Below are 14185 nucleotides of genomic sequence, written 5' to 3'. Positions count from 1 at the left end.
CCGGCACAGATCAGCGGGGTACAGCAGGGTGTGTGTGTGTGTGTGTGTGTGTGTGTGTGTGTGTGTGAGAGAGAGAGAGAGAGAGAGAGACAGGGGTGAAGGTTTACAGAGCCCATCATTTTTCCATTCAACAATCCATACACATTTGTTTCATCTCATGGATTGTAATCCCCACCATGTAGCACCATTTATCCTACTTCCTCCTGTGTTTTCTGTTTCCGTCCCTCCTTTCTCCTTCTGAACTTTGTCCTTGGGTAAATGCTGCCCCTTTGCTCTTAAATGATTGATTATTCTAAGGTGTGCATATTTCCCAAATGCACCGGTTCCTTTCATAGACCTGTCCATTGTTTGGCTGGAAATTGAGTGATGGGGTGAGTTCCTTCCAAGACCTAAACGTATCTGTCTCGGGCTGACCCAGTAAGCCTAATCTTTTTTTGCAATGACTTTGAATTCTGTTCCATATTTTTCTTTTTTTGTTCCATATTTTTCTTGCACATTTTTCAGGACCTTCCAACATGAGGATGCAATTATCTTACTAACAAAAGCAACGACTTGAAAATACGCTTTGGTTCAAAACTCCCAAATGTTGTTTTACTTATAATATTTATAAGGGTATTAAACAAACTTACTATACGCAGTATCAGAAAGAGTACAGTAATAATCTCAAAACCTACGGGTGTGAGTACTAAGCCTTTCTATCTTTTCAGTCATACATTAATCAGCTGCTCATATCTGCCAGTTACTGTCCTCAGGGCCTCACCGACTTACTTAATTTAGAACTCAGAACAAGTCCACAAGGTCAGTATTATTTTAAGCCCCATTTTATACTGGAGCAAAGTGAGGCTCAGACAGGCTAGAGAGCCTGTCTTACGTTATCAAACTTAGATTCTAGAAAGCATTCTGACGAAACTCTGTGATTTAGTAAATATTTATTTAACGTATTGGGTGCGGGCGGTAGAGTCCCAGCAAGACAGACTTACAGACTTCATAGAGAAATAAGGGACATGTGGTTATTAAATAGCTCGTTCTATGAGAATCATGATAAGAAAGAGGAAATGCAACTGATAAGAGGGTGATCAAAGGAGGGGCTAGCCACAAGCTGTCCTCAGCTAGTTGTACAGCCACGACTTGACTTTGTGTTGCTGTGAAGCCGGAAGATGCGATGTTGGTGTGTCAACAGGGTCACTCAAGGCCGACTGGTTCCAGTAGAGCTTCCTGATTAGCTGACGAAGAAGACGCCCCTGGGGATCTACAACTAGGCCTTGAAACCCTCAAGGTGCTGGCTTTAGGCTAAGAAGCTTCGAGGCTGGCCTCCGAAGGGACTACTATCTTCCTGCATGCATTTGCAGCAAGGTAAATGCATGCGTAGAAACATCCTCCGCCAAACTGATTCTTGAATGTATTTCCATCAAGGGTCCCACCTCTCTTCACCTTGTGAGTTTATCTATGGAGACTATCATGACTGGAATTATTGCAGGATTAAGTGTGTAATAGTGTATTTACTTATGTTGTATTTATTTTAATTATTTTTTGTAATAAAAATCATTTTATTTGGGCTCATTTATTTGTAATTAAAAATAATTTTATTGGGGGCTGGTACAATTCTTATCACAATCCATAAATACATCCATTGTGTCGAGCTCATATGTACATTTGTTGCCATCATCATTCTCAAAACATTTGCCTTCCATTTGAGCCCTTAATATCAGCTGCTCATTTTCCCCCTCCCTCCCTACTCCCTCCTACCTCATGAACCCTTCATAATTCATATTTTGTCATATGTTACACTGTCCAATGTCTCCCTCTGCCCTCTTTTCTGCTGTCCATCCCCCAGGGAGGAGGCCATATGTAGATTCCTGTAATCAGTTCCCCCTTTCTACCCCACATTTCCTCCACCCTCCAGGGATCGCCACTCTCACCACTGGTTCTGGAGGAGTCATTTGCCCTGGATTCCCTGTGTTTCCAGTTGCTTTCTGTACGTATGTACATCCTCTGGTCTAGCCAGATTTGTAAGGTAGAATTGGGATCATGATAGTGGGGAGGAAGAAGCATTTAAGAACTAGAGCAAAGTTATATGTTTCTTCGTTGCTACCCTGCACCCTGAGTGGCTCATCTCCTCCCCACAACCCTTCAGTAAGAGGGTGTCCAGTTGGCTACCATTGGGCTTTGAGTCTCCACTCTGCACTCACCCACATTTTCAATGATATGATTTTTTGGTTCCTTGATGCTTGATACCTGGTCCCTTCGACAACTCGTGGTCACACAGGCTGGTGTGTTTCTTCCATGTGGGCTTTATTGCTTCTGAACTAGATGGCCACTTGTTTATCTTTGAGCCTCCAAGACCCCAGATGCTATATCTGTTGATAGCCGGGAACTATCAGCTTTCTTCACCACATTTGCTTATGCAAACGTTTGTCTTCATTGATCGTATGAGGAAGGTGGGCACCCACTGATATGATTTTTAGTTCTTTGATGTCTGATAACTGGTCCCTTCTACACCTCGTGGTCAGACAGTCTGGTGTGCTTCTTCCATGTGGGCTTTTATTCTCAGCTACATGGCTGCTTGTTTATCTTCAAGCCTTTAAGACCCAAGACGCCACATCCTTTGATAGCTGGGCACCATCAGCCCTCCTCACCACATTTGCTTATGCACACATTTTTCTTCAGCAATCGTGTCGGGAAGGTGTGCATCCTGGAATGCCAATTTAATAGAACAACCTGTTCTTGCATTGAGTAAGTGCTTGAGTGGAGGCCCAATGTCCATCTGCTGCCTTAGTACTAAACCTATATGCACATAGATCTGTTTCCCCACACTCTTATACAAATATATTTATATATGTACATACCAGTCTTTTGACCCCTGTAAATACTCCTTGTCACCTAGTTCTTTCCTCTGTTTCCTTACATTTTCCTCTTGTCCCACTATCATGCTCAGCCTTCATTTGGGTATTTGTAATTTTTTTATAGGGAACTGGATGAAAGTTTACAGAGCAGATCAACGTTTCAACAATCAACAATCCATACTTTTGTTTCATCTCATTGATTGCAATCCCCACAATATGATATCATTTGTCCCACTTATTATTCTCTGTGTTTGCTGTTCCCATTCTTCCTTCTTGTCTTTGTCTTTGGGCAAACGCTGCCCTTTCATTTCAAATGATTGCTCATTCTACGTGTGTGTACCTCCCTAATGTTGCTTTCCCTTTTGTAGACATGTTTATTGGTTGGCTGAAAGTTGCACCATGGGATTGAGCTCGTTTTCCACCATGAAGGGTCATTAAGGGTGTGTTAGACTGGGCTGACTCCAGAAACGAATCCAGTGACACTCATATACATGTGTAAGAGAAAGCTTTATATTAAGAAGAAATTATCTCTCAAACAAACATCCCAGCCAAGTCTGGATCCAATCCATACATACAATGCTAGTCTACAAGTCTCTCTTCAGACTCATGCAGCCACATGCAATGAGGCAGAATACAGGAACACCACTGGTTGGTGGGTGCAAAGTCTTGTGGATCCAATGGTGGTGGTGGCATCACAGGGCTCTGGCAGCTCCCAGCATGGCTCTTCAACAGGAAGGTGAAGGCAGAGTGGGAAGGGAGGTTCCCACGACCCTCCTTATGAGAAGGTCACGCCCACAAGGAGGCCTCATCAGGCTGTGACCTGATTGACAGGCTAGACTCCACCCCTGTACTTTATTTATCAAGTTCACATGAAATTATCATAAAGGGTCATACATAATCTTGGGAATTCCACCAGTCTCTAGCTTTAAAAGGTGAGCTTTAAACCAATCATTTTGGGTTTGGTTCCACATTTTTCTCCCTTGGTATAAAAGATATTCTTATGGGATCCTTTCCAGAGCAGTTGGTCGTGACACAGACACCATCTGGTTCTGGCGGTTTCAGGGTTGCAGAGTGAGGTTTGTGTGCCCTGTTAGTTCACTGGACTAATTGTTTTCACATGTCTTCCTACTTTCATCATTCTTCTTTCTTCCAGATGGGCCGAGACCAATCATTTCACCTTAGATGGTTACTCACAAGGCTTTAAGATGCCACACTGCTCACCAACGTAGAGTCTAGAATATTGTCTTTATGAACTTGGTGTTCCCTGAGACTAAGGTCCTGATCCCCCAGGATCATTCTCTCAAGGTGTCTGATTATGTCTAAGAAGTTTTTGTAACTTTGCACCACAGTCATGGATGTATTTGCAGCAAAGGTAGATACACATATACAAATATCCCCTGTCTGTGTAGTAGTTTTTAAGATAGGGAAGTGAGAAACTTCCTACTTTGTTCTTTTTCAGTTGTGTTTTGCTTTTTTGGACTCTCTCCTTTCCATATAAAGTTGGGGTTAGTTTTTTCATCCCTTTAAACAATAATGTTGGACTCTGGATAAGCTGTAGATTGTCTTGGGTAGTGTTGACATTTACACACACACACACACACACACAGAAAGTATTTCTATCCATGAGTCTGGTTTATTCGTCCACTCATGTAGCTCTCTTTTGATTTCTTGTAGTAGTATTTTATAGTTTTCTTTTTATAAGTCTTTTGTTCTCTGCTTAGATTTATCCCTGGAATTTAATATTTGGATGGGTTATAAATGACATTGTTTTCTTGATTGCCTTCTCAAAGCTCTTTTTGTCAGTCAGAAGAAACCCAAAAGATTTTTGTCTGTTGATTGTGCACTTGCCACTTTCCCAAATCTTTCAGTTTGTTCCAATAATTTTCTTGTCAAGTATTTGGTATTTTCTCTGTATAGACTCAAATCATGTGCAAACAGAGAGAGTTTTATTTCTTCATTGCCAACTTGAATGTCCTTAATTTTCTTTACTCGCCCAGTGGCTCTGGCTAAGACCTCCATCACAATACTGAATAACAAGAATGAAAATAAACAATACAAAAATCCCTCATTGCCACCGAGTCCATTCTGATCACAATGACCCTATAAGGTAGAGTTGAACTGTGCCTACAGGGTTTCCTCGAGTATAACTCTTTATGGGAGTTGAAAGCGTCATCTTTCTCCTAAGTAGTGACTGGTGGCTTGAATTGCTGACCTTAGGGTTAGCAGCCCAATGCATAAACCCACTATGCTACCAGGGCTCCTTCAACTCAAAACTCAAACTTTATGCTATTGAGTGGATTCTGACACATAGTGACCCTTACAGGACAATGTGGGTTTCTGAGACTAAATCTTTATGGGAGTAGAAAATCTTATCTTTCTCCCTTGGAGTGGTGGGTGGTTTCAAACTGTTGACCTTGGGGCTAGAAGCCCAATTTGAAACCCGATGTGCCACCGGGGCTCCTCAATGTGAAGGACAGAACTCCCTAATACCCACAGCGGGGATGTCTATTCATCCTTCAAACCAAGAGAACAATCTGAGAACCAGATAGATTGCTCCAGAAGGCCACCTCCCCCAAGCCTAGCCTTCAAAACAGGTTATCTCGACCTGTTGCTTAGAGAATCAGATTCTAAAAAAATAATTTACTGGTATATAATTAACATATATAATTCCATTATATCAAGAAGTCCAACCATCACCACAATCAATTTTAGAACATTTTCTTCCTTCTTGCACTCATTGTTATTAGCTCCCCGTTTCCCCCAACCTCCCTTGACATACCATCCGGGAACCAAGGAATCTAGCACTGTCTCTATAGATTTACCTATCCTGTATATTCTTCATATACAGAAAAATATGAAACAGCAACAAAACCCCAACAACAATAACAAAAGAAACCAGAGAAAAACTTCAATTGGAAAGAAATAAAAAATATTAAAAATTAGAACAAATTTAGAATGGGTCAAAGGGCGATCAAATGGTAAGATGTTAAGTTTTACTAGTTACTTCTTCAATAATCCACTTTCCAGTGCGCTCCGCATGATAGCGAGGCTGCTCGCATCCCTGGTCGATGGTCAGAGAGCATGGATTCACCAGAGGCTTACTCCACATGTACTTCCCCTTTATTCCTTTTTAAATTTTTTAAATGAAAACAACTTTAAAATGGGTCAAAAGGGAGATCAAATGATGTGCTAAATTTTAACCTAACTCTATGTGCCACAATCTATATTACAACGCTCTTGGTCTGAGAAGGAGGCTATTCACTCTCAACTATGGTCAGAGGGAATTAATTCACCGGAGTCTTAATGCATGTGAGGACCCTGCAGGTGGATTCTGGGCGTCCACTGTCACCCGTGGCTTTCTGCAAACCAGGTGTTCACAATCTGAGCTCTGATACCACTCCCTCATTTGGATTTTATTATTTACAGTCTTTGAATCACATAGGTTGCATGCTTTTTCCATGTGAACTTTAGTTTGGGGCTAGAAACCCATTTATATATCTATGGTTTCTATATGTCTTTGGTTCATTTTAGAGGTGTCATTATAGTTTATGTTCGAGAGCATTAAAAATCATCACCCTAGGGCATAAGGTTAATTCTTCAATACAATGGGATACCTTTTGAGATACATATATAATAGATATATTTGCCAATATAATGATTTTTTACATGTATAATTCAGCGACATCGATTGCATTTTTGTTGTTGTGCAAAGGTAATTACTATCTTTTCCCAAATTATTTTACCCTCATTAACCATTAACTATAGTCAACCATTTCAAGAGGTATCCTTACTTGTTCAATCTGTGTGCTGAGCAAATCATCAGGAAGCTGGATTATATGAAGGAGACTGTGGTATCAGGGTTGGAGGAAGGCTTATTAACAAACTGTGATCTGCAGATGACACAACTGTGCTTGTCGAAAGTGAGGGGGAATTGAAGCACTCGCTGGTGAAGATCAAGGAATGTAGCCTTCAGTATGGATGACAACTTAATGTAAAGAAGACCCAAATCCTCACAACTAGACCAATAGGCAATATCATGATAAATGGAGAAAGGTTGAAGTTGTCAAGGATTTTGTCTTGCTTGGATCCAAATCAATGCTCGTGGAAGCAGCAGTCAAGAGATTAAAAGACATATTGCACTAGGTCAATCTGCTGCACAAGACCTCTTTAGAGCATTGAAGAGCAAGGATGTTACTTTGAGGACTAAGGTGGCCCTGACCCACGCCATGGTATTCTCTAATGCTTCATACGCATGTGGAAGTTGGACGTGAATAAGGAAGACTGAAAAAGCATCAATGCACTTGAACGTGGTGCTGGAGAGGAACACCGAAAGCACCATGGACTGCTGAAAGGTCAAAGTGATCTGTGTTGGAAGAAGTAAGGCCAGAGTGCTCCTTGGAGGCAAGGATGACAAAGCTTTGTCTTAACACACTTTGGATATTGTGTTAGTCTGGGTAGACTAGAGAAACAAATTCATAGAGACTCAAACGTGAATAAGAAAGAGGTTTATATTCAAGAGCAATTGAATATTGAGAAAATGTTCTAGCCCAGATCAAGTCCATAAGTCCAATATTAGCCTATATATCCAATACCCAGTCATAAAATCCTCTTCAGACTCACGAAATAGATGCAATGATGCTGAATGCAGGAGGATCTCAGGCCAGTGGGTTCAAAGTCTGAGGAGACAATCATATTCTTTGACATGAAGAATCTTCGTTCCAGTTGGAACCTCGTGAAGTCTGCATCCATAAGCAAAGTCAAATCAGGACAGGCCATCCATAAAGTCAGCAGCAATATGCACCAGTTCACAGGCTCAAATAGCGTCTCTTCATCTGGTTGGGTTCTGGTCAACTCAAAGTGGGCTGCCTCGCTTAGACTCACCAGGGTGTCCATTGGTCACCTCACCTTTAGACCATGGGCTCATCACAAATTCTCAACAAGCCTAGCCCCCTTGTGCTAGGTCATGAACTTCATTTCAGACCAGTCAACCTATTCTCATCTTCTCCTCTAGTTCCTGTGAACCAGGTCCATGGGTGTCAGTGGCAGACTCAACCATCTGTTTATTTTATTTATTTATTTTAGAAATCCTTTTACTGGGGGCTCATACAACTCTTATAACAACCCATACATGCGTCCATGGTGTCGAGCACAGTTCTACATTTGTTGCCATCGTTCTCAAAATGTTTGCTTTCTACTTGAGCCCGTGGTATCAGCTCCTTATTTTTCCCTCCCTCCCCCAACCCCTCCCTCACGAACCCTTGATAATTTATAAATTATTTTTTCATGTCTTACACTGTTCGATGTCTCCCTTCACCCACTTTTCTGTTGTCCATCCCCCAGGGAGTGGGTTATATGTAGATCCTTGTAATCAATTCCCCCTTTCTACCCCACCTTCTCTTCACCCTCCCGGTATTGCCACTCTCACCACTGGTCCTGAAGGGTTTATCTGCCCAGGATTCCCTGTGTTTCCAGTTCCTATCTGTACCAGTATATATCCTCTGGTCTAGCCAGATTTGTAAGGTAGAATTGGGATCATGATGGGTGGGGGAGGCATTTAAGAACTAGAGGAATGGTGTATGTTTCATCGTTGTTACACTGCAACCTGACTGGCTCGTCTCCTCTCTGTGACCCTTCTGTAAGGGGATGTCCGGTTGCCTACAGATGGGCTTTGGGTCCCCACTTTGCACTCCCCCTCATTCACAATGATCTGATTTTTTGTTCTTTGATGTCTGATACCTGATCCCTTTGACACCTTGTGATCACACAGGCTGGTGTGCTTCTTCCATGTGGGTTTTGTTGCTTCTCAGCTAGTTTGGCTGCTAGGTCGCTTGTTTACCTTCAAGACTTTAAGACCCCAGACACTATATCTTTTGATATCTGGGCACCATCAGCTTTCTTCACATTTGCTTATGTACCCACTTTGTCTTTAGCGATCTCGTCGGGAAGGTGAGCTTCATGGAATGCCAGTTTAATAGAACAATGTGTTCTTGCATTGAGGGAGTACTTCAGTGGAGGCCCAACGTCCACCTGCTACCTTAATACTAAACCTATAAATATATGCACATAGATCTATTTCCCCACCATCATATATAAATATATTCACATATACACATGCCTGTATTTAGACCTCTATAAATGCCCTTTGCCTCCTAGTTCTTTCCTCTATTTCCTTTTACTTTCCTCTTGTTCCATTATCATGCTCAACATTCATTTGGATTTCAGTAATTCCTCTTGGTTACATTGCCCTTGGTCAAGCCCTACCAGGTGTCCTACACCCTCCTCACCACTGATTTTGGATCACTTGTTGTTCCCTTGTGCATGGGTTTGTTAACACCACTTCCTTTCCCCCACCCACCCCTCTCCCATGTCCCCCGGTACCTTCGGTTCTGTTGTTTTCTCTTCCAGATTGTTTTTCCAACCTGTCTTATCTACATAGACCTGCAGAGATAATGATATGCACAAAACAAGACAGAGCAAAACAAAGCAACAAAAGAAAAGAAAACAACAACAACAACAAACCAATGACAGAAAGAAGAAAAGTTTGTAAACAGTTCAAGGTCTGTTTCTGACCTTTAGGAATGTTTTCTGGTCATCTAATGTGCCCTGCCCTGGCCCCAAAGTCTATTTTTGGTATTCTCTCAGGACTTCCTTGCTCTGCTCCCCTTGCTATTCTGTTGCATGCTTAGTGCTTTGCCTCGGTCAGCTCGGGCACAATTCCCACACTGTGTCTGCAGTGTTGTCCCCTCTAGGGCTGTGGGTCAGTGAGGGATATCATGTCTCATAATGGGGCAGGCCCTATCGTCCTCTCTGTACATTGGCTGCTCTGAGTGAGGATATCATCTTTAAGGCTTGGTGGGCCAGGATGTGCTCCACTCTCTTCCTCCCCCTTCATTTGCCCCTGTGTGCTCAGACATGCCCCTCTCCCTGAGCTGTAGCTTCAGTGCTGTCCTCTGAAGTAAATTTTTCTGGGGGAAGGGGCACCTGTCCATGTAGTTGGGATTGTGGCTGGCCCCTCAGGCCTCTCTACTGGTTCCATGCTTCATGCCGGCATGTTTCATTCACATATTGGAGTACCGGGTTGAAGTCTGGTCCCTCTTTCCCTGCAGAGATATAAACAATACCCTCCACTTGGGTGGGTTAGTGCCCTGTTCCTCCGCTACCCATTTCTTCCCCCGCTCCTTTTTTTCAACTGTCTCTTTATTGCTACATTTCTCCCACTTCCACTCAGCAAGGCTGACTTGGCCACTGCCACTGCTGTGTGTCCCATCTGCTAGCAGCAGAAACCTGCATTAAATCCAAGACATGAGACCATTTCTTGGGGAGATCAACTGACAACCTGGTGGCAGGTTGATTACATAGGAGACCACTTCCATCATGGAGGGGGCAGCATTTTGTCCTTACTGGAAGAGACACCTGCTCTGGATATGGATTTGTCTTCCCTGCACATGATGCTTCTGCCAAAACTACTATTCGTGGACTTACAGAAGGCCTCATCCTCCGGCATGGCATCCCACATAGCATTGCTTCAGATCAAGGAACTCACTTCACAGCAAATGCAGTGCGGCAATGGGCCCATTCCCATGGAATCCACTGGTCGTATCATGTTCCTCATCATCCTGAAGCTGCCGGCTTGGTAGAACGATGGAATGGGCTCCTAAAGACACAATTACTGTGCCAGCTAGGTGGCAACAACTTGCGGGGCTGGGGCAATGTTCTCCAGGAGGCTGTATACACTCTAAACCAGTGGCCAATATATGGTTCTGTGTCTCCAACAGCCAGAATTCATGGGTCCAGGAACCAAGGGGTGGAAGCTGGAGTGGCACCACTCACTATTACTCCTAGTGATCCCCTTGCAGCATTTTTGCTTCCTGTCCCAGTAACCCTGTGTTCCTCAGGCCTGGAGGTCCTGGTCCCAAAGAAAGGAACTCTCCCACCTGGAAACACAGCACGGATTCCACTGAACTGGCAGCTGAGAATGCCCCCTGGGCACTTTGAGTTTCTCATGCTTTTGGATCAACAGGTCAGGAAGGGTGTCTCTGTACTGAGTGGTGTGATTGATCCTGATTACCAAGGAGAAATTGGACTGGTACTACATAATGGAGGTAAAGAAGAATGTGTATGGAATCCAGGAGATTCCATAGGCCGACTCTTAGTGTTACCATGCCCTGTGATTAAAGTAAATGGTAAGTTGCAGCAACCCAATCCTGACAGGACTTATAATGACACAGACCCCTCAGGAATGCAGGTTTGGGTCACCCCACCAGGCAAAAAACCACAGCCAGCTGAGGTGCTTTCTGAGGGCAAAGGTAATACAGAATGGGTAGTAGAAGAAGGTAGGTCTACCTATCAGTTATGACCACGTGATCAATTGCAAAAGTGAGGTTTGTGATTGTCAGTTTATTTTCTTTATAAGCACTTATTGAATATATTTTTTCTGTTCTTGCATGATGTACCAGATACAATTGATTAGATTCAGTGTGTTTTCATTTATATGTATAACAGATGTTTGATGTTAGGTGTTAGTGTGATTTCATTAATGTCTGGAAATTATATATGGCTAAAGAATTATGTACAGGTGCCAAATTGTCAGGGGTGGACTGTGATAGGTTGGTTTATTGTACCAAGCTGACCAATAAGAACATGTGGGATTAATAAGGTTGCAGTTTGATTGGAGGGCAAAGAGATAAATGGCTCGGCAAGTCCCACCTCTCTCTCTCTTGTTTTCTGGTGATCGGACCAGGTGCAGCTGCTAGTTCTCTGCCTCAACTCCTGAGCCACACTACCTGTGGGACTGCCAACCTATGGATCGTGTCGCTAGAGCTTGAGGTTCCTTTGAGAACTGCTTCATGATGCTGCTGGTGTGTACATCGTTTGAGCTTGGGACTGTCAGACCTTGTCGTCTTCTTAACTTCTGATGACCAGTCCTGCTGTTTGATGCCTGTGGTCAGACTGTGTGCATTGCTCTGTGAAAGACTCAGCTGTCTGCTTCCTTGACCTTGGACCCAGCGGCCCTCGTGAGTGGAAGAACTTCCAGTATATTAACTGTTCCACGGCACTGAGTTGAACTGGGCCCTCTGTACTGCTGTGTGGACTAATTAGCTTCTATATTCCTTTGTGTTGTATTATCTATCCATATATAAATATAAAATCATAAGTGTCCTGGTTTTGTTTCTTTCGAGAACCCTGTCTAACACAGAGATATTGTCAGGAGAGACCAGTCCCTGGAGAAGGATTTTGTGTTTGGTAAAGAAGAAGGGCAACGAAGGAGGGGAATGAGATGGATCGATGCAGTGACTGCATCAGTGAGCTCAGGCTTAGGGACCATGGTGAAGGTGGCGCAGGCCTGTGCGGTGTTTCGTTCTGTTGTGCGTAGGGTCGCTATAGGCAGGAGCGGATTCGATGGCACCTCGCCACAACAAAAGAAATTATCACCGCAATGTTGTAAGCTCACCTACAGAGGGGCTCATGGGGCAAGGAACTAAGGCAGGTCTCCAGACAGCACCCAACAAGAACTGAGGTTGTGTGTCCCACACATGAAACTGAAGATTGCCAAGGACTATGGCAATGAGCTTCTGAAACTTCTGATACGACTTCAGTCCTTACCAACACCTTGCTTCTGCTTTTGGATAGACCTTGGGGCAGAGGCATTTACTGAGCTGCATCTGAACTCCCAACCCACAGAAGGGAGATGGTAAATGTTTGTTGCTTTATACTATTCAATTTTGGGATCATCTATTACACCACAACAGATAACTAATGAAACCAAGCTCCTTCTCCTCCTCCAAAAATACCATGGTGTGGGTCAGGCATACTTTGGCTTCAAAGTGACATCTTAACTGTTTTACACTTTAAAGAGATCATTTGTGGTCCATTTGTCTGATTGTCGTACCTTGTTTGGGTTCCAGACTGCTGCTTCTGGAGGCATCGGTCGTGGTTCCAATTGAGATGACATCCTTGACGGCTTCCATCCTGTCTTCATTTCTCCTGGACTATTCTGAAATGAGGATCAGTCAACACCCATCATTTCCCCCCACGAATCAAGACAACGGTCTAAGGAAAGACAGAAGAACTGAAGAAAAATAAGTTCTTTAGCACAGCTACTCAAGAAGACCTAATTTAAGAGTCAGATGACTAATTATCCGTTTTGAATGCAGACTATTGGAATGTGTAGTTAATTCTAAACGATGTAGTTATTTCCCTTAACAATGAACAGTTGCTCATAAAATTCTGAACAGAATAATCTTCCTTCAAATTACATGATTGTTCCTGGAAAATCCAAGCCACGATGAAACTAGGCCAAAAAATTGTGTAAGATGGAAATAGGGTGACACCCAGTTCAGGAGCCATGAAACAGGTTTGTCAGCTCTGTAAATGTTCTAGAGGCCGTCTGAAAGTCGTGTGAGATGTAGGACAGGTTTTTGTCTGGCTGACCGGTTTGGGGTATTGTTGGAGGCCAGCATTTCCAGTTCTGGAGCACGAAATGCTTCCAACTTCTCACGCAAACAGCTTCACACATTTATAAAACAACTTATAGAAAACAGTACCATCCAAATTGAGGATCTATTCTAGAACCTTCCATCCTGAGATTCCCCAAATTAGATTCCAGACCTATCCCACAACGGACAGCAGGAGGCAGCAACGGACCGAGAAATCAGGACCCAAGCACTTGGCAGAGGCCTCTCTCCCGGTTGGCCTCTCAGCAAGCACAGCAAACCTCCGGAGCCCAGGATCCAACTGTGCTTGCTCATTGCCACGTAGTCAGTGCTGACTCAGATCGAGCCTCTGTGCGTTTCCGAGAGTGCTAATTTAGCCTAAGCCTTGAAAACTAATCCTTGTCATCCAAGACTCATCCCCAAGCTTTTCCTTAGGTCACTTTATCTGCTTTCTGATGGAACCCCCTAACTGTGCCACATTCTGCCCCACCCCATCGTTGCTCCGTCCTTTCTTTCTCTCCTAACTGAACTTACTGTCATTGTCGATTCTAACTCATTGTGACCCTCTCCTGGAGGGTGCTGGTGGCTGTAAATGTTTACAGGGGTGGGAGGGGTAGAAAAGAGAAGCTGTATCTGTCTCCCAAAGCAGCTTGGGGGTTTAAACTGCTGACCACGTGGTTATCAGCCTAATGTACCCTTACGCTATACATCGTACATAAAACAATGGATGAACTGAAGTTAGATACAAATCAAACCTAACCATTCAGACTTCCATGCAGATTCTACTTAAAGACACATTTAGGACCCACACTCACTGTACCCCTCCCTCACAAGGTCTCCAAAGAGATTGAGCTCCAGACGCCTAGCACAGTTGTGGTGGTTGAGTTCGCTCCAACTCTTGGCCACCAG

The sequence above is a fragment of the Tenrec ecaudatus genome, chromosome 4 (genome assembly GCF_050624435.1).
Source record: "Tenrec ecaudatus isolate mTenEca1 chromosome 4, mTenEca1.hap1, whole genome shotgun sequence".
Lineage (NCBI taxonomy): Eukaryota > Metazoa > Chordata > Mammalia > Afrosoricida > Tenrecidae > Tenrec > Tenrec ecaudatus.
This window is presented reverse-complemented; position numbering follows the sequence as displayed.